Raw genomic sequence first — 19,686 nt, 5'->3', positions numbered from 1 at the left:
AGGAGTGCTTTTTCTAAACGGCATTTCTATGGTTCTTCAATGGGGATAGGATGTAAACGTGTTTCTGCTTCAAAGAAAGCAGCTAGGAGAAAGTTTCTTTTGCCAGTGTGTGACGCAGCTGGAAAGCTGCAGAATGGTGCAGGGGATTCCAGGCTAGGCCATTCCTGGCTGGGTCTACAAGCAGAAGGAGTGCTTTTTCTAAAGCGAATTTCTATGGTTCTTCAATGGGGATAGGATGTAAACGTGTTTCTGCTTCAAAGGAAAGCAGCTAGGAGAAAGTTTCTTTTGCCAGTGTGTGACGCTGCTGGAAAGCTGCAGAATGGTGCAGGGGATTCCAGGCTAGGCCATTCCTGACTGGGTCTACACGCAGAAGGAGTGCTTTTTCTAAACGGCATTTCTATGTTTCTTCAATGGGGCTAGGATGTAAACGTGTTTCTGCTTCAAAGGAAAGCAGCTAGGAGAAAGTTTCTTTTGCCAGTGTGTGAGGGACTGGAAAGCTGCAGAATGGTGCAGGGGATTCCAGGCTAGGCCATTCCTGACTGGGTCTACAAGCAGAAGGAGTGCTTTTTCTAAACGGCATTTCTATGGTTCTTCAATGGGGCTAGGATGTAAACGTGTTTCTGCTTCAAAGGAAAGCAGCTAGGAGAAAGTTTCTTTTGCCAGTGTGTGAGGGAGCTGGAAAGCTGCAGAATGGTGCAGGGGATTCCAGGCTAGGCCATTCCTGGCTGGGTCTATAAGCAGAAGGAGTGCTTTTTGTAAAGCGAATTTCTATGGTTCTTCAATGGGGCTAGGATGTAAACGTGTTTCTGCTTCAAAGGAAAGCAGCTAGGAGAAAGTTTCTTTTGCCAGTGTGTGACGGGAGCTGGAAAGCTGCAGAATGGTGCAGGGGATTCCAGGCTAGGCCATTCCTGACTGGGTCTATAAGCAGAAGGAGTGCTTTTTCTAAAGCGCATTTCTATGGTTCTTCAATGGGGCTAGGATGTAAACGTGTTTCTGCTTCAAAGGAAAGCAGCTAGGAGAAAGTTTCTTTTGCCAGTGTGTGACGCAGCTGGAAAGCTGCAGAATGGTGCAGGGGATTCCAGGCTAGGTCATTCCTGGCTGGGTCTATAAGCAGAAGGAGTGCTTTTTCTAAAGCGAATTTCTATGGTTCTTCAATGGGGCTAGGATGTAAACGTGTTTCTGCTTCAAAGGAAAGCAGCTAGGAGAAAGTTTCTTTTGCCAGTGTGTGACGCAGCTGGAAAGCTGCAGAATGGTGCAGGGGATTCCAGGCTAGGCCATTCCTGACTGGGTCTATAAGCAGAAGGAGTGCTTTTTCTAAACGTCATTTCTATGGTTCTTCAATGGGGCTAGGATGTAAACGTGTTTCTGCTTCAAAGGAAAGCAGCTAGGAGAAAGTTTCTTTTGCCAGTGTGTGAGGGAGCTGGAAAGCTGCAGAATGGTGCAGGGGATTCCAGGCTAGGCCATTCCTGGCTGGGTCTATAAGCAGAAGGAGTGCTTTTTCTAAACGGCATTTCTATGGTTCTTCAATGGGGCTAGGATGTAAACGTGTTTCTGCTTCAAAGGAAAGCAGCTAGGAGAAAGTTTCTTTTGCCAGTGTGTGAGGGAGCTGGAAAGCTGCAGAATGGTGCAGGGGATTCCAGGCTAGGTCATTCCTGACTGGGTCTATAAGCAGAAGGAGTGCTTTTCGTAAAGCGAATTTCTATGTTTCTTCAATGGGGCTAGGATGTAAACGTGTTTCTGCTTCAAAGGAAAGCAGCTAGGAGAAAGTTTCTTTTGCCAGTGTGTGACGCAGCTGGAAAGCTGCAGAATGGTGTAGGGGATTCCAGGCTAGGCCATTCCTGGCTGGGTCTATAAGCAGAAGGAGTGCTTTTTCTAAACAGCATTTCTATGGTTCTTCAATGGGGCTAGGATGTAAACGTGTTTCTGCTTCAAAGGAAAGCAGCTAGGAGAAAGTTTCTTTTGCCAGTGTGTGAGGGAGCTGGAAAGCTGCAGAATGGTGCAGGGGATTCCAGGCTAGGTCATTCCTGACTGGGTCTATAAGCAGAAGGAGTGCTTTTTCTAAAGCGAATTTCTATGGTTCTTCAATGGGGCTAGGATGTAAACGTGTTTCTGCTTCAAAGGAAAGCAGCTAGGAGAAAGTTTCTTTTGCCAGTGTGTGACGCAGCTGGAAAGCTGCAGAATGGTGTAGGGGATTCCAGGCTAGGTCATTCCTGACTGGGTCTATAAGCAGAAGGAGTGCTTTTTCTAAAGCGAATTTCTATGGTTCTTCAATGGGGCTAGGATGTAAACGTGTTTCTGCTTCAAAGGAAAGCAGCTAGGAGAAAGTTTCTTTTGCCAGTGTGTGAGGGAGCTGGAAAGCTGCAGAATGGTGCAGGGGATTCCAGGCTAGGCCATTCCTGACTGGGTCTATAAGCAGAAGGAGTGCTTTTTCTAAAGCGAATTTCTATGGTTCTTCAATGGGGCTAGGATGTAAACGTGTTTCTGCTTCAAAGGAAAGCAGCTAGGAGAAAGTTTCTTTTGCCAGTGTGTGATGCAGCTGGAAAGCTGCAGAATGGTGCAGGGGATTCCAGGCTAGGTCATTCCTGGCTGGGTCTATAAGCAGAAGGAGTGCTTTTTGTAAACGGCATTTCTATGTTTCTTCAATGGGGCTAGGATGTAAACGTGTTTCTGCTTCAAAGGAAAGCAGCTAGGAGAAAGTTTCTTTTGCCAGTGTGTGAGGGAGCTGGAAAGCTGCAGAATGGTGTAGGGGATTCCAGGCTAGGCCATTCCTGGCTGGGTCTATAAGCAGAAGGAGTGCTTTTTCTAAAGCGAATTTCTATGGTTCTTCAATGGGGCTAGGATGTAAACGTGTTTCTGCTTCAAAGGAAAGCAGCTAGGAGAAAGTTTCTTTTGCCAGTGTGTGAGGCAGCTGGAAAGCTGCAGAATGGTGTAGGGGATTCCAGGCTAGGTCATTCCTGACTGGGTCTATAAGCAGAAGGAGTGCTTTTTGAAAAGCGAAGTTCTATGGTTCTTCAATGGGGCTAGGATGTAAACGTGTTTCTGCTTCAAAGGAAAGCAGCTAGGAGAAAGTTTCTTTTGCCAGTGTGTGACGGGAGCTGGAAAGCTGCAGAATGGTGCAGGGGATTCCAGGCTAGGCCATTCCTGGCTGGGCTCTATAAGCAGAAGGAGTGCTTTTTCTAAAAGGCATTTCTATGGTTCTTCAACGGGGCTAGGATGTAAACGTGTTTCTGCTTCAAAGGAAAGCAGCTAGGAGAAAGTTTCTTTTGCCAGTGTGTGACGCAGCTGGAAAGCTGCAGAATGGTGCAGGGGATTCCAGGCTAGGTCATTCCTGACTGGGTCTATAAGCAGAAGGAGTGCTTTTTGTAAAGCGAATTTCTATGGTTCTTCAATGGGGCTAGGATGTAAACGTGTTTCTGCTTCAAAGGAAAGCAGCTAGGAGAAAGTTTCTTTTGCCAGTGTGTGAGGGAGCTGGAAAGCTGCAGAATGGTGCAGGGGATTCCAGGCTAGGCATTCCTGGCTGGGTCTATAAGCAGAAGGAGTGCTTTTTCTAAACGGCATTTCTATGGTTCTTCAATGGGGCTAGGATGTAAACGTGTTTCTGCTTCAAAGGAAAGCAGCTAGGAGAAAGTTTCTTTTGCCAGTGTGTGACGCAGCTGGAAAGCTGCAGAATGGTGCAGGGGATTCCAGGCTAGGTCATTCCTGGCTGGGTCTATAAGCAGAAGGAGTGCTTTTTCTAAACGTGCATTTCTATGGTTCTTCAATGGGGCTAGGATGTAAACGTGTTTCTGCTTCAAAGGAAAGCAGCTAGGAGAAAGTTTCTTTTGCCAGTGTGTGAGGCAGCTGGAAAGCTGCAGAATGGTGCAGGGGATTCCAGGCTAGGTCATTCCTGACTGGGTCTATAAGCAGAAGGAGTGCTTTTTCTAAACGGCATTTCTATGGTTCTTCAATGGGGCTAGGATGTAAACGTGTTTCTGCTTCAAAGGAAAGCAGCTAGGAGAAAGTTTCTTTTGCCAGTGTGTGAGTGAGCTGGAAAGCTGCAGAATGGTGCAGGGGATTCCAGGCTAGGTCATTCCTGACTGGGTCTATAAGCAGAAGGAGTGCTTTTTGAAAAGCGAAGTTCTATGGTTCTTCAATGGGGCTAGGATGTAAACGTGTTTCTGCTTCAAAGGAAAGCAGCTAGGAGAAAGTTTCTTTTGCCAGTGTGTGAGGGAGCTGGAAAGCTGCAGAATGGTGCAGGAGATTCCAGGCTAGGCCATTCCTGGCTGGGTCTATAAGCAGGAGAGTTTTTTCTAAACCGTATTTCTATGGTTCTTCAATGGGGCTAGGATGTAAACGTGTTTCTGCCTCAAAGGAAATCAGCTAGGAGAAAGTTCTTTTTGCCAGTGTGTGACGTGGCTGGAAAGCTGCAGAATGGTGCAGGGGATTCCAGGCTAGGCCATTCCTGGCTGGCACTATAAGAAGAAGGAGTTCTTTTTCTAAAAGGCATTTCTATGGTTCTTCAATGGGGCTAGGATGGAAATGTGTTTCTGCTTCAAAGGAAAGCAGCTACGAGAACGTTTCTGTTCCCAGTATGTGACGCAGCTGGAAAGCTGCAGAATGGTGCAGGGGATTCCAGGCTAGGTCATTCCTGACTGGGTCTATAAGCAGAAGGAGTGCTTTTTCTAAACGGCATTTCTATGGTTCTTCAATGGGGCTAGGATGTAAACGTGTTTCTGCATCAAAGGAAAGCAGCTAGGAGAAAGTTTCTTTTGCCAGTGTGTGACGCAGCTGGAAAGCTGCAGAACGGTGCAGGGGATTCCAGGCTAGGTCATTCCTGACTGGGTCTATAAGCAGAAGGAGTGCTTTTTGTAAAGCGAATTTCTATGGTTCTTCAATGGGGCTAGGATGTAAACGTGTTTCTGCTTCAAAGGAAAGCAGCTAGGAGAAAGTTTCTTCTGCCAGTGTGTGAGGGAGCTGGAAAGCTGCAGAATGGTGCAGGAGATTCCAGGCTAGGCCATTGTTGGCAGAGTCTATAAGCAGAAGGAGTGCTTTTTCTAAACAGCATTTCTATGGTTCTTCAATGGGGCTAGGATGTAAACGCGGAATGTTTTGGGTTGTGCTTTTGCCTTTGCATGCTGAATGACTTCCTGTGTTACCTTAGTAGTACGTTTCATGTGCAAGGTTCCTGTCTGTGATCTCTTGCTGCTGGGGAAGTCATGAGCTACCTGTGGGGGTGTGAAATGCAATAAGCTTCGATCGCATTGCCTGCACGGATGTGAGGGGACAAAGTACTGCTGAGAAGCTTTTTTGTACCATTCTCTTCCCCCTTCCCCTCTTGCCTTTAAGGGAACACACACAGGGAGAAGCTTACTGAGCGCCCTCTGACATGCTGTAGGAATTCTTTGCTTTGCAGTGTTTTACACTGCGGCTCTTCAAACCTGTAACCCATCTGCTTTCCATTGCCAGCGAGCTGACCATCCGTACTACCGTCGCCTTGAATGCCTCCAACCAGCAGTGTTTGCTGCCAGACAGACACCTTGAGAAGACAGAGGACATGGTTAAGTTCATGAAGGATATCTTGGATGGTGCTGCTGAAGTAAGTCTTTGTTGTGGCTTGAGATATATTGGTTGGTGTTTGGTTTTTCCCCCCTTAGCTGCGGTGGCTCCGATTGTTACGCCGTGTGATTTATCTTCCTGTCCTGGCTGTCTTCCCGTGTTGGGTGCTGGCAGTGAATACGTGGTGAGGAGTGCTTGGGGTGTGCCGTCCTTTGCTGTTCTCACTGTGGGAACTCCAGGAGCCATGGAATGGGTGCGTTATGAGTGATGCACAATTAATAATCAATATTAATGTTGGTATCCAGGCAAAGGTTGTTAATAACTACAACCAACCTGTTTCTTATCATTCAGTCTCTGCAGAAAGCTTATTTACAAGGTTCAAAGCACACAGCTGGGGTATTTGTACACTTAGAATCGTGGAATCAGCCAGGTTGGAAGAGACCTCCAAGCTCATCCAGCCCAACCTAGCCCCCAGCCCTCTCCAGTCAGCTAGGCCACGGCACTAAGTGCCTCATCCAGGCTTTTCTTGAGCAGCTGCAGGGATGGCGACTCCCTAGGCAGCCTCTGTGGTCTGAGAGTAGAGCAGCAACTTGCTGTTAGTTTGCTGTGATGGTCTCAAACAACTGTGGGAGAGTTTGGCCTGAGCCTGTTGGAATGCTTAGCCTTACTGGAGGAGCTGGGAGCGTCTGGGCAGCATGAAATGCAAGAGCAATTGCTTTTCACTTCCTTCTTAAGGGACTTAAGGGTTGGGAGGTCTGAGGAATGAACTGTTGGGATCATAACTGCAAAGTGTCAGCAGTTTTGACATGGTTCCATTTGACATTGCAGGCACAGGCTGGTGATGGACTTCTGCAACGAAGCAAGAGTCATCTATGAGGCCAAGGCTGCTGTAATGGTAGAGTTCATTGCTTATTCAATGAGGTGATGCTCTTGTCAGTCAAGAAGGACTTAGTTGCAGAGGCTTTGGAAATGCTTTGATGTAAGCTTGTTGCCATGCTGTGCCTAGTGTATCTATTGTCACTATTTAGAACTAGGCTTAAACCAAATGAACTTCTTGATTAAAACAGCCAGTCATGTCTGCCACAGTTCTAACTGTTCCACCTGCATGAATTTCACATTTTTCACTCTGCTGTTAGTCTGACATATTTTAAGGGACAGAATCATGAAAATCCAACCTCTTTTCCTTGAGCTTTTTGCCATGGCTTCAGAGGTTCTTTTGTGTTCTGAGCAATGTTTTGGTTTCAGTCTGTCCCAGTCCTCTGTCAGCCTCCCAGACAAGAAATCTCTGCTCCTGTTGAGGCGGAGCAGCTGCTGTCTGTTGTTACTTGTCCTAGTGCTGAGCACCACCAAGCAGCAGCTGGGCCCTTGGTGCTGACCCCTGCCCCTTGGTAATGTATAGACGTTCATGAGATCCCTTCTCTTCCCCCGACTAAACAGCTCCCCCCCCTCCTCTTCACTCCCCCCCCCCACCTCTTCTCTCCCCCCCTCTTCGCTCTCGCCCCCCCCTCTTCTCTCCCCCCCACCTCCCTCTTCGCTCTCCCCCCCACAATAACGAGAGCCACACCAGAGGCCAGAGCTGTGCTGTCTCAGCAAGCAAAGGGCAAAGGAGGCAACGAGATGCTGTAGGGACTCTGACTCTTGCTGCCAGGCTGCAACAAGAGGAAGGGAGATTCTGGCCCCCAACAGGTGAAAACAAGAGAGGAGCAAGGCAGGAAGCACAAAAGCAAACCTCTCTCATGAAGGAAACAGCACAACTTCAAGCACAGCTTTCAGCACAGCATACCAAGGAGGAACAGAAATCCCAAGCAGAGCAGAGGGGAGGAGTGGCTTAGAGAAAAGCAAAAGCACCCCACAAAGCACACAGCCAAAACACCACCCCACAAAGGACACAGCCAACCTACCCCCGCAAAGGGGAGCAGCCAAAGGCTTCTGCCTCTCCTGGGGCAACTTAAAAAGGGGAGGTCAATTGAAGTCTCCTCCCACCCCAGCTGTGGCCACTTTGCCCTCCCTGCTCAGTGCCCTTTATAAGCAGAGCAGGAGGAGCCCAGCCCCAAGCTGGGCCCATTGCGGGCCAAGGGATCCTCCGCCTGGCATCCCAGGTGAGTGCGCACGGGTGAGCACCGGGTGTGTGGTGGAGGGTTTCAAAGGCCGGGGGGCCTGGCTGGCCCCCCGGCTAGCTAGGGCCACCTTAGGGCTGGGCTACTGACCCACTGCAACATCCCCCTTAGCTCACGGGTGCTAAGTCTGTGTTGTTACTGAGGCTGAGGTTTCTCTAGGAGGTTGGATCCTCGAGGGTTTTGCTCTGCGTTCTGCGATGGAGGCAAAGATGGAGCAGGAGCACCAACTGGAGCTGGTAATGGACCAGCAGCAGCAGCTGGTAATGGAACTGGTAATGGAGCAGAAGCTGGTAACGTAGAGTGGAGAGGAGGAGGAGGAAAGCAGCAGAGACTGCCCGGGGGAAGGCAGAGAGTGGGGGAGGATGGCAGGGGCTGCCCGGGGAAAGGTGGAGGGCAGCGGCAGGAGGGCAGGGAAGAGGTACAGAGCTTTCAGATGCTGAGCTTCAACAGAAAGACCTGATGGAAAAGAAAAGAGACTAACTTGTTTAGCAAAAGTACTCTCTGGAATTTCCCAAATCACTTATTTATTGAAGGGAGTCATTTGTTGGTCATTGTCATCACGAGAGAGGACCTTTTGGTTTGCATTAGGGTGGTTTGGGCTTGCCTGTAACTCCAGGCCCCTCAGAAATTGACAGGGGGGGAAAATCCCCAACCCATGGATGTTCTCTTGGTTGTCTTTAATAGATAAACAAAGAGCAAGTGCGACTGAAAGAGCTTTGCAGGTAACAACTCTGTAACACTGTTTGGAGAGTTTTGAATTGGTCATTACCAGCGAGATCAAGGTAGTGCCCCTTGGCCTTGCTGCATGTGGTGAACTGCTCCTAACACAGCCCAGCTGAACACAGAGTCAGGTGAAATGAAGGCTGAAGAGATAGGAAAAGTCTTTCTCAGCCTCATAGCTAAAGACAGTTTAGTTTCCCCAAGAAGTCCCATTCTACCTGTTGTGCATTGGTTTGATGCCAAAGCCAAACAACTGCCCCAGACCTTTCTATTTTCTCAGCTTTGGTGTAAATGAATATGAATTGAGGTTGGATGAGGCCTTGAGCAGCCTGTTGCAGTGGGAGGTATCCCTGCCTAGAGCAGAGGGTTGGGACTGGATGATCCTTGAGGTCCCTTCCAACCTAAACCATTCAATGAAGTCTTTTATCAGTCTTTTATAGGATTAGTGACAGTGGGGAATGTTTGCTTGCTATGAGATGAGGGAGCTGTTTCCTAAATGGAATGTTCATTAGTTCTTTAGCACCTGAAAATGTTGGCAGGCTACTTGATAAACCTCCTGGAACACAGGGGCCTGTTGAATTGTTTTCCCAGTGCCTGAACAACTTACAGTGCTGTAATGGCTTAGCCTCCTGTTTCCCTCCAACACAGAAGTGAGGCAAAAGTAACACAGCCAAGGAAAAACCCTCTGGGTTGAGATCAAGAGGTAAATACAAAATGAGATCCTGCAGTGCACAATTACCTTAGCCTGTTTCTGTTTGCAGAAAGCAGGAGTCAGCCACCTGCCACCCATCCCCTCCTGATCCCAACCCCAGAAACCCAAAGCAGCACTTGGCACAGGAGGTCTCTCGTGTTGCAGTCTCACCTTCACGCCCTGGAATACTTTGCTTCAGCCAGCAGCATGGGGTTGGATACCAACAGCAGAGTCGACTTAACCTGTGACTAAGTGGACTTTAAGTGTTCTGACTCCACAGTAGAACTTGATAAAGAAAGATGTGAATGGAAGCAGGCTCTGACTGCTCTGTGTAACTGATGAGAAGCTTTCTGAAGGAGGTGAATTTGTTTTACAGCCCTTCACTCAGCTGGTTACAGATCTTCAAGGTAGCTGCTGGTGCAGTGTCTGTTGGAGACTGTTAGCCACTCTGAAGGAGGGAGTTAGTGGAGCATCATAGGAACATGTAGAGAGATTGGTCAGTAAAAGGCATTTGTGTTACCCTTTTTAGTCATTTGAGTCACTTTTATTGTAATCCCATGGCTGAGAGCAGGACTCCTTTGTGTCCAGGGTTAAAATCTTCAAGGAGAAACAGTGCCAAGGCTCTGAATTGATTTGGACTTGGTGCTGCTAGTTACAATGTAGGGCAGTTAAGGCAGTCCTATGTTTTGTGATTTGTCTGTTTTCCTACCGTTCTAGTTTTGGCTCAGGCTAGTGTGAAGTGTCTCTGGATCGAGGTCCTTGTGGTCCCTTCTGACCCTGACTGATTCTATGATTCCAGCAAGCAGCTTTTGACTTAAAAACCCCTGAGGTCACTGCAGCACCTCTCTATGGAATAAAAGAAAGGGATTTTGCTGCACTGCTGAGAACTGTTTCCAGCTCTGAGCCTTTGTTTTTGTGGTTGTTTTTGGTTCGTGTTTATAAACAGCAGTAGCTAAGCAATCCTCTCTGAGCTATGGACCAGAATCTGCTGCATCCTGTGCAAGAAGCAGATCCCAGTGTGATCTGGTGCAGCTGTAGCACTTCCTAACTGCTAGGTTTGGGAGGAGGGCATGTGTCTCAGTCGTTTCTGAGCTGTGATAGCAATCAGGTGTCTGCTTAAGTCTTGAACCTCTGCCACGTGCTGCCACGTTCACCAGATCTTTCTCCCGGCATCAGGGAGAGAAGAAGTGTACAGCTCCCAGAGTGGGTGTCAGAAGCGATGTGAAGTGAAAGGGGTTTGCTGTGGTCATGCAGAAAGTTGTGTGAGGGAATCTGGCAGTTTGGTTTTTGATTTCTTCAGTCTCTAAAGTTTTTCTTGGAGCAGCTTCACTACAATACTTTTAAATGCACAGAGTATCAGCACAGGCCCTTATAGACAGTCCTCCAGCTTTGCTGCAGGTCCCATTCAGATACTGCAGCGTAGCTCGAAGCTCTGCCTTCTCTTCTGCAGCCTCAACAGCCCCAGTTCTTTCAGTCCTGCTTCCCAGGAGAGGTGCCATTCCTGCCTGGGTCTATAAGGAGAAGGAGTGCTTTTTCTAAACGGCATTTCTATGGTTCTTCCATGGGGCTAGGATGTAAACGTGTTTCTGCTTCAAAGGAAAGCAGCTAGGAGAAAGTTTCTTTTGCCAGTGAGTGATGCAGCTGGAACGCTGCAGAATGGTGTAGGGGATTCCAGGCTAGGCCATTCCTGACTGGGTCTATAAGCAGAATGAATGCTTTTTGTAAAGCGAATTTCTATGGTTCTTCAATAGGGAAAGGATGTAAACGTGTTTCTGCTTCAAAGGAAAGCAGCTAGGAGAAAGCTTCTTCTGCCAGTGTGTGACACAGCTGGAAAGCTGCAGAATGGTGCAGGGGATTCCAGGCTAGGCCATTCCTGGCTGGGTCTATAAGCAGAAGGAGTGCTTTTTCTAAACGGCATTTCTATGGTTCTTCAATGGGGCTAGGATGTAAACGTGTTTCTGCTTCAAAGGAAAGCAGCTAGGAGAAAGTTTCTTTTGCCAGTGTGTGAGGGAGCTGGAAAGCTGCAGAATGGTGTAGGGGATTCCAGGCTAGGTCATTCCTGACTGGGTCTATAAGCAGAAGGAGTGCTTTTTGTAAAGCGAATTTCTATGGTTCTTCAATGGGGCTAGGATGTAAACGTGTTTCTGCTTCAAAGGAAAGCAGCTAGGAGAAAGTTTCTTCTGCCAGTGTGTGAGGGAGCTGGAAAGCTGCAGAATGGTGCAGGGGATTCCAGGCTAGGTCATTCCTGACTGGGTCTATAAGCAGAAGGAGTGCTTTTTATAAAGCGAATTTCTATGGTTCTTCAATGGGGCTAGGATGTAAACGTGTTTCTGCTTCAAAGGAAAGCAGCTAGGAGAAAGTTTCTTTTGCCAGTGTGTGAGGGAGCTGGAAAGCTGCAGAATGGTGCAGGGGATTCCAGGCTAGGGCATTCCTGGCTGGGTCTATAAGCAGAAGGATTGCTTTTTCTAAACCGAATTTCTATATTTCATCAATGGGGCTAGGATGTAAACGTGTTTCTGCTTCAAAGGAAAGCAGCTAGGAGAAAGTTTCTTTTGCCAGTGTGTGACGGAGCTGGAAAGCTGCAGAATGGTGTAGGGGATTCGAGGATAGGTCATTCCTGACTGGGACTATAAGCAGAACGAGTGCTTCTTGTAAAGCAAATTTCTATGGTTCTTCAATGGGGCTAGGATGTAAACGTGTTTCTGCTTCAAAGGAAAACAGCTAGGAGAAAGTTTCTTTTGCCAGTGTGTGACGCGGCTGGAAAGCTGCAGAATGGTGTAGGGGATTCCAGGCTAGGCCATTCCTGACTGGGTCTACAAGCAGAAGGAGTGCTTTTTCTAAACGGCATTTCTATGGTTCTTCAATGGGGCTAGGATGTAAACGTGTTTCTGCTTCAAAGGAAAGCAGCTAGGAGAAAGTTTCTTTTGCCAGTGTGTGACGGAGCTGGAAAGCTGCAGAATGGTGCAGGGGATTCCAGGCTAGGTCATTCCTGACTGGGTCTATAAGCAGAAGGAGTGCTTTTTGTAAAGCGAATTTCTATGGTTCTTCAATGGGGATAGGATGTAAACGTGTTTCTGCTTCAAAGGAAAGCAGCTAGGAGAAAGTTTCTTTTGCCAGTGTGTGAGGGAGCTGGAAAGCTGCAGAATGGTGCAGGGGATTCCAGGCTAGGCCATTCCTGACTGGGTCTATAAGCAGAAGGAGTGCTTTTTCTAAACCGAATTTCTATGTTTCTTCAATGGGGCTAGGATGTAAACGTGTTTCTGCTTCAAAGGAAAGCAGCTAGGAGAAAGTTTCTTTTGCCAGTGTGTGAGGGAGCTGGAAAGCTGCAGAATGGTGCAGGGGATTCCAGGCTAGGTCATTCCTGGCTGGGTCTATAAGCAGAAGGAGTGCTTTTTGTAAAGCGAATTTCTATGGTTCTTCAATGGGGATAGGATGTAAACGTGTTTCTGCTTCAAAGGAAAGCAGCTAGGAGAAAGTTTCTTTTGCCAGTGTGTGACGCAGCTGGAAAGCTGCAGAATGGTGTAGGGGATTCCAGGCTAGGCCATTCCTGACTGGGTCTATAAGCAGAAGGAGTGCTTTTTGTAAAGCGAATTTCTATGGTTCTTCAATGGGGATAGGATGTAAACGTGTTTCTGCTTCAAAGGAAAGCAGCTAGGAGAAAGTTTCTTTTGCCAGTGTGTGACGCAGCTGGAAAGCTGCAGAATGGTGCAGGGGATTCCAGGCTAGGTCATTCCTGACTGGGTCTATAAGCAGAAGGAGTGCTTTTTCTAAACGAATTTCTATGTTTCTTCAATGGGGCTAGGATGTAAACGTGTTTCTGCTTCAAAGGAAAGCAGCTAGGAGAAAGTTTCTTTTGCCAGTGTGTGAGGGAGCTGGAAAGCTGCAGAATGGTGTAGGGGATTCCAGGCTAGGCCATTCCTGACTGGGTCTACTCAGCAGAAGGAGTGATTTTTCTAAACAGCATTACTATGGTTCTTCAATGGTGATAGGATGTAAACGTGTTTCTGCTTCAAAGGAAAGCAGCTAGGAGAAAGTTTCTTTTGCCAGTGTGTGAGTGAGCTGGAAAGCTGCAGAATGGTGCAGGGGATTCCAGGCTAGGCCATTCCTGGCTGGGTCTATAGGCAGAAGGATTGCTTTTTCTATAACAGCATTACTATGGTTCTTCAATGGGGCTAGGATGTAAACGTGTTTCTGCTTCAAAGGAAAGCAGCTAGGAGAAAGTTTCTTTTGCCAGTGTGTGAGGGAGCTGGAAAGCTGCAGATTGGTGCAGGGGATTCCAGGCTAGGCCATTCCTGGCTGGGTCTATAGGCAGAAGGAGTGCTTTTTGTAAAGCGAATTTCTATGGTTCTTCAATGGGGATAGGATGTAAACGTGTTTCTGCTTCAAAGGAAAGCAGCTAGGAGAAAGTTTCTTTTGCCAGTGTGTGAGGGAGCTGGAAAGCTGCAGAATGGTGCAGGGGATTCCAGGCTAGGTCATTCCTGACTGGGTCTATAAGCAGAAGGATTGCTTTTTCTAAACCGAATTTCTATGTTTCTTCAATGGGGCTAGGATGTAAACGTGTTTCTGCTTCAAAGGAAAGCAGCTAGGAGAAAGTTTCTTTTGCCAGTGTGTGAGGGAGCTGGAAAGCTGCAGAATGGTGCAGGGGATTCCAGGCTAGGTCATTCCTGGCTGGGTCTATAAGCAGAAGGAGTGCTTTTTGTAAAGCGAATTTCTATGGTTCTTCAATGGGGATAGGATGTAAACGTGTTTCTGCTTCAAAGGAAAGCAGCTAGGAGAAAGTTTCTTTGGCCAGTGTGTGACGCAGCTGGAAAGCTGCAGAATGGTGTAGGGGATTCCAGGCTAGGCCATTCCTGACTGGGTCTATAAGCAGAAGGAGTGCTTTTTGTAAAGCGAATTTCTATGGTTCTTCAATGGGGATAGGATGTAAACGTGTTTCTGCTTCAAAGGAAAGCAGCTAGGAGAAAGTTTCTTTTGCCAGTGTGTGACGCAGCTGGAAAGCTGCAGAATGGTGCAGGGGATTCCAGGCTAGGCCATTCCTGACTGGGTCTATAAGCAGAAGGAGTGCTTTTTCTAAACGATATTTCTATGGTTCTTCAATGGGGCTAGGATGTAAACGTGTTTCTGCTTCAAAGGAAAGCAGCTAGGAGAAAGTTTCTTTTGCCAGTGTGTGACGCAGCTGGAAAGCTGCAGAATGGTGCAGGGGATTCCAGGCTAGGCCATTCCTGACTGGGTCTATAAGCAGAAGGAGTGCTTTTTCTAAAGCGAATTTCTATGGTTCTTCAATGGGGCTAGGATGTAAACGTGTTTCTGCTTCAAAGGAAAGCAGCTAGGAGAAAGTTTCTTTTGCCAGTGTGTGAGGGAGCTGGAAAGCTGCAGAATGGTGCAGGGGATTCCAGGCTAGGCCATTCCTGCCTGGGTCTACACGCAGAAGGAGTGCTTTTTCTAAACAGCATTTCTATGGTTCTTCAATGGGGCTAGGATGTAAACGTGTTTCTGCTTCAAAGGAAAGCAGCTAGGAGAAAGTTTCTTTTGCCAGTGTGTGACGCAGCTGGAAAGCTGCAGAATGGTGCAGGGGATTCCAGGCTAGGCCATTCCTGGCTGGGTCTATAAGCAGAAGGAATGCTTTTTCTATAAGCAGAAGGAGTGCTTTTTGTAATCTGAATTTCTATGGTTCTTCAATGGGGCTAGGATGTAAACGTGTTTCTGCTTCAAAGGAAAGCAGCTAGGAGAAAGTTTCTTTTGCCAGTGTGTGAGGGAGCTGGAAAGCTGCAGAATGGTGCAGGGGATTCCAGGCTAGGCCATTCCTGGCTGGGTCTATAAGCAGAAGGATTGCTTTTTCTAAACCAATTTTCTATGTTTCTTCAATGGGGCTAGGATGTAAACGTGTTTCTGCTTCAAAGGAAAGCAGCTAGGAGAAAGTTTCTTTTGCCAGTGTGTGACGCAGCTGGAAAGCTGCAGAATGGTGTAGGGGATTCCAGGCTAGGTCATTCCTGACTGGGTCTATAAGCAGAAGGATTGCTTTTTGTAAGGAGAATTTCTATGGTTCTTCAATGGGGCTAGGATGTAAACGTGTTTCTGCTTCAAAGGAAAGCAGCTAGGAGAAAGTTTCTTTTGCCAGTGTGTGACACAGCTGGAAAGCTGCAGAATGGTGCAGGGGATTCCAGGCTAGGTCATTCCTGGCTGGGTCTATAAGCAGAAGGAGTGCGTTTTCTAAACGGCATTTCTCTGGTTCTTCAATGGGGCTAGGATGTAAACGTGTTTCTGCTTCAAAGGAAAGCAGCTAGGAGAAAGTTGCTTTTGCCAGTGTGTGAGGGAGCTGGAAAGCTGCAGAATGGTGTAGGGGATTCCAGGCTAGGTCATTCCTGACTGGGTCTATAAGCAGAAGGAGTGCTTTTTCTAAACGGCATTTCTATGGCTCTTCAATGGGGCTAGGATGTAAACCTGTTTCTGCTTCAAAGGAAAGCAGCTAGGAGAAAGTTTTTTTTGCCAGTGTGTGACGCAGCTGGAAAGCTGCAGAATGGTGCAGGGGATTCCAGGCTAGGCCATTACTGGATGGGTCTACACGCAGAAGGAGTGCTTTTTCTAAACGGCATTTCTATGGTTCTTCAAAGGGGATAGGATGTAAACGTGTTTCTACTTCAAAGGAAAGCAGCTAGGAGAAAGTTTCTTTTGCCAATGTGTGACACAGCTGGAAAGCTGCAGAATGGTGCAGGGGATTCCAGGCTAGGTCATTCCTGACTGGGTCTATAAGCAGAAGGAGTGCTTTTTGTAAAGCAAAGTTCAATGGTACTTCAAAGGGCCTAGGATGTTAACGTGTTTCTGCTTCAAAGGAAAGCAGCTAGGAGAAAGTTTTTTTGCCAGTGCGTGACGCAGCTGGAAAGCTGCAGAATGGTGCAGGGGATTCCAGGCTAGGTCATTCCTGACTGGGTCTATAAGCAGAATGATTGCTTTTTGTAAAGCGAATTTCTATGGTTCTGCTCTCCCTCAGCTTCAAACCATTCCCCTTGCCCTGTCTTTAGACACCCTTATGGAAAAAGTCTCTCTGCAGCCTTCCTGCTGCAGGTTCCCTTCAGGTACTGGGAGGTAGCTTTAAAGTCTCTCTGGAGTCTTGTCCCCTTCAGGCTGAGCAGCCCCAGCTCCCTCAGCCTATCCTCTTAGAAGTGCTCCAGCCCTTGGCTCATCCTCGTGGTCCTGCTCTGAACTGGTTCCAGCAGTTTTTCGTTCTTCAGCTGGACTGTGGCCATGTGGAATGTTTTGGGTTGTGCTTTTGCCTTTGCATGCTGAATGACTTCCTGTGTTACCTTAGTAGTACGTTTCATGTGCAAGGTTCCTGTCTGTGATCTCTTGCTGCTGGGGAAGTCATGAGCTACCTGTCGGGGTGTGAAATGCAATAAGCTTCGATCGCGTTGCCTGCACGGATGTGAGGGGACAAAGTACTGCTGAGAAGCTTTTTTGTACCATTCTCTTCCCCCTTCCCCTCTTGCCTTTAAGGGAACACACACAGGGAGAAGCTTACTGAGCGCCCTCTGACATGCTGTAGGAATTCTTTGCTTTGCAGTGTTTTACACTGCGGCTCTTCAAACCTGTAACCCATCTGCTTTCCATTGCCAGCGAGCTGACCATCCGTACTACCGTCGCCTTGAATGCCTCCAACCAGCAGTGTTTGCTGCCAGACAGACACCTGGAGAAGACAGAGGACATGGTTAAGTTCATGAAGGATATCTTGGATGGTGCTGCTGAAGTAAGTCTTTGTTGTGGCTTGAGATATATTGGTTGGTGTTTGGTTTTTCCCCCCTTAGCTGCGGTGGCTCCGATTGTTACGCCGTGTGATTTATCTTCCTGTCCTGGCTGTCTTCCCGTGTTGGGTGCTGGCAGTGAATACGTGGTGAGGAGTGCTTGGGGTGTGCCATCCTTTGCTGTTCTCACTGTGGGAACTCCAGGAGCCATGGAATGGGTGCGTTATGAGTGATGCACAATTAATAATCAATATTAATGTTGGTATCCAGGCAAAGGTTGTTAATAACTACAACCAACCTGTTTCTTATCGTTCAGTCTCTGCAGAAAGCTTATTTACAAGGTTCAAAGCACACAGCTGGGGTATTTGTACACTTAGAATCGTGGAATCAGCCAGGTTGGAAGAGACCTCCAAGCTCATCCAGCCCAACCTAGCCCCCAGCCCTCTCCAGTCAGCTAGGCCATGGCACTAAGTGCCTCATCCAGGCTTTTCTTGAGCAGCTGCAGGGATGGCGACTCCCTAGGCAGCCTCTGTGGTCTGAGAGTAGAGCAGCAACTTGCTGTTAGTTTGCTGTGATGGTCTCAAACAACTGTGGGAGAGTTTGGCCTGAGCCTGTTGGAATGCTTAGCCTTACTGGAGGAGCTGGGAGCGTCTGGGCAGCATGAAATGCAAGAGCAATTGCTTTTCACTTCCTTCTTAAGGGACTTAAGGGTTGGGAGGTCTGAGGAATGAACTGTTGGGATCATAACTGCAAAGTGTCAGCAGTTTTGACATGGTTCCATTTGACATTGCAGGCACAGGCTGGTGATGGACTTCTGCAACGAAGCAAGAGTCATCTATGAGGCCAAGGCTGCTGTAATGGTAGAGTTCATTGCTTATTCAATGAGGTGATGCTCTTGTCAGTCAAGAAGGACTTAGTTGCAGAGGCTTTGGAAATGCTTTGATGTAAGCTTGTTGCCATGCTGTGCCTAGTGTATCTATTGTCACTATTTAGAACTAGGCTTAAACCAAATGAACTTCTTGATTAAAACAGCCAGTCATGTCTGCCACAGTTCTAACTGTTCCACCTGCATGAATTTCACATTTTTCACTCTGCTGTTAGTCTGACATATTTTAAGGGACAGAATCATGAAAATCCAACCTCTTTTCCTTGAGCTTTTTGCCATGGCTTCAGAGGTTCTTTTGTGTTCTGAGCAATGTTTTGGTTTCAGTCTGTCCCAGTCCTCTGTCAGCCTCCCAGACAAGAAATCTCTGCTCCTGTTGAGGCGGAGCAGCTGCTGTCTGTTGTTACTTGTCCTAGTGCTGAGCACCACCAAGCAGCAGCTGGGCCCTTGGTGCTGACCCCTGCCCCTTGGTAATGTATAGACGTTCATGAGATCCCTTCTCTTCCCCCGACTAAACAGCTCCCCCCCCTCCTCTTCACTCCCCCCCCCCACCTCTTCTCTCCCCCCCCTCTTCGCTCTCTCCCCCCCCTCTTCTCTCCCCCCCACCCCCCTCTTCGCTCTCCCCCCCACAATAACGAGAGCCACACCAGAGGCCAGAGCTGTGCTGTCTCAGCAAGCAAAGGGCAAAGGAGGCAACGAGATGCTGTAGGGACTCTGACTCTTGCTGCCAGGCTGCAACAAGAGGAAGGGAGATTCTGGCCCCCAACAGGTGAAAACAAGAGAGGAGCAAGGCAGGAAGCACAAAAGCAAACCTCTCTCATGAAGGAAACAGCACAACTTCAAGCACAGCTTTCAGCACAGCATACCAAGGAGGAACAGAAATCCCAAGCAGAGCAGAGGGGAGGAGTGGCTTAGAGAAAAGCAAAAGCACCCCACAAAGCACACAGCCAAAACACCACCCCACAAAGGACACAGCCAACCTACCCCCGCAAAGGGGAGCAGCCAAAGGCTTCTGCCTCTCCTGGGGCAACTTAAAAAGGGGAGGTCAATTGAAGTCTCCTCCCACCCCAGCTGTGGCCACTTTGCCCTCCCTGCTCAGTGCCCTTTATAAGCAGAGCAGGAGGAGCCCAGCCCCAAGCTGGGCCCATTGCGGGCCAAGGGATCCTCCGCCTGGCATCCCAGGTGAGTGCGCACGGGTGAGCACCGGGTGTGTGGTGGAGGGTTTCAAAGGCCGGGGGGCCTGGCTGGCCCCCCGGCTAGCTAGGGCCACCTTAGGGCTGGGCTACTGACCCACTGCAACATCCCCCTTAGCTCACGGGTGCTAAGTCTGTGTTGTTACTGAGGCTGAGGTTTCTCTAGGAGGTTGGATCCTCGAGGGTTTTGCTCTGGGTTCTGCGATGGAGGCAAAGATGGAGCAGGAGCACCAACTGGAGCTGGTAATGGACCAGCAGCAGCAGCTGGTAATGGAACTGGTAATGGAGCAGAAGCTGGTAACGTAGAGTGGAGAGGAGGAGGAGGAAAGCAGCAGAGACTGCCCGGGGGAAGGCAGAGAGTGGGGGAGGATGGCAGGGGCTGCCCGGGGAAAGGTGGAGGGCAGCGGCAGGAGGGCAGGGAAGAGGTACAGAGCTTTCAGATGCTGAGCTTCAACAGAAAGACCTGATGGAAAAGAAAAGAGACTAACTTGTTTAGCAAAAGTACTCTCTGGAATTTCCCAAATCACTTATTTATTGAAGGGAGTCATTTGTTGGTCATTGTCATCACGAGAGAGGACCTTTTGGTTTGCATTAGGGTGGTTTGGGCTTGCCTGTAACTCCAGGCCCCTCAGAAATTGACAGGGGGGGAAAATCCCCAACCCATGGATGTTCTCTTGGTTGTCTTTAATAGATAAACAAAGAGCAAGTGCGACCGAAAGAGCTTTGCAGGTAACAACTCTGTAACACTGTTTGGAGAGTTTTGAATTGGTCATTACCAGCGAGATCAAGGTAGTGCCCCTTGGCCTTGCTG

The 19,686-nt window shown here is 48.3% G+C and overlaps 1 long non-coding RNA gene across 1 annotated transcript; it reads left to right on the top strand.

Moving 5' to 3' along the window:
- Nucleotides 1-18,294: 18,294 nt before the first annotated feature.
- LOC135173937 (uncharacterized) lies at nucleotides 18,295-19,414 on the top strand. Its single transcript, XR_010301569.1, has 2 exons — nucleotides 18,295-18,864; nucleotides 19,042-19,414. It is a non-coding gene; the product is annotated as an uncharacterized LOC135173937 (long non-coding RNA).
- Nucleotides 19,415-19,686: the final 272 nt, after the last annotated feature.

Source organism: Pogoniulus pusillus, unplaced genomic scaffold, assembly GCF_015220805.1.
Source record: "Pogoniulus pusillus isolate bPogPus1 unplaced genomic scaffold, bPogPus1.pri scaffold_149_arrow_ctg1, whole genome shotgun sequence".
Taxonomy (NCBI): Eukaryota; Metazoa; Chordata; class Aves; order Piciformes; family Lybiidae; genus Pogoniulus; species Pogoniulus pusillus.
Note: the sequence above shows the minus strand (reverse complement) of the source record. Positions and strands in the feature narration are given on the sequence as shown.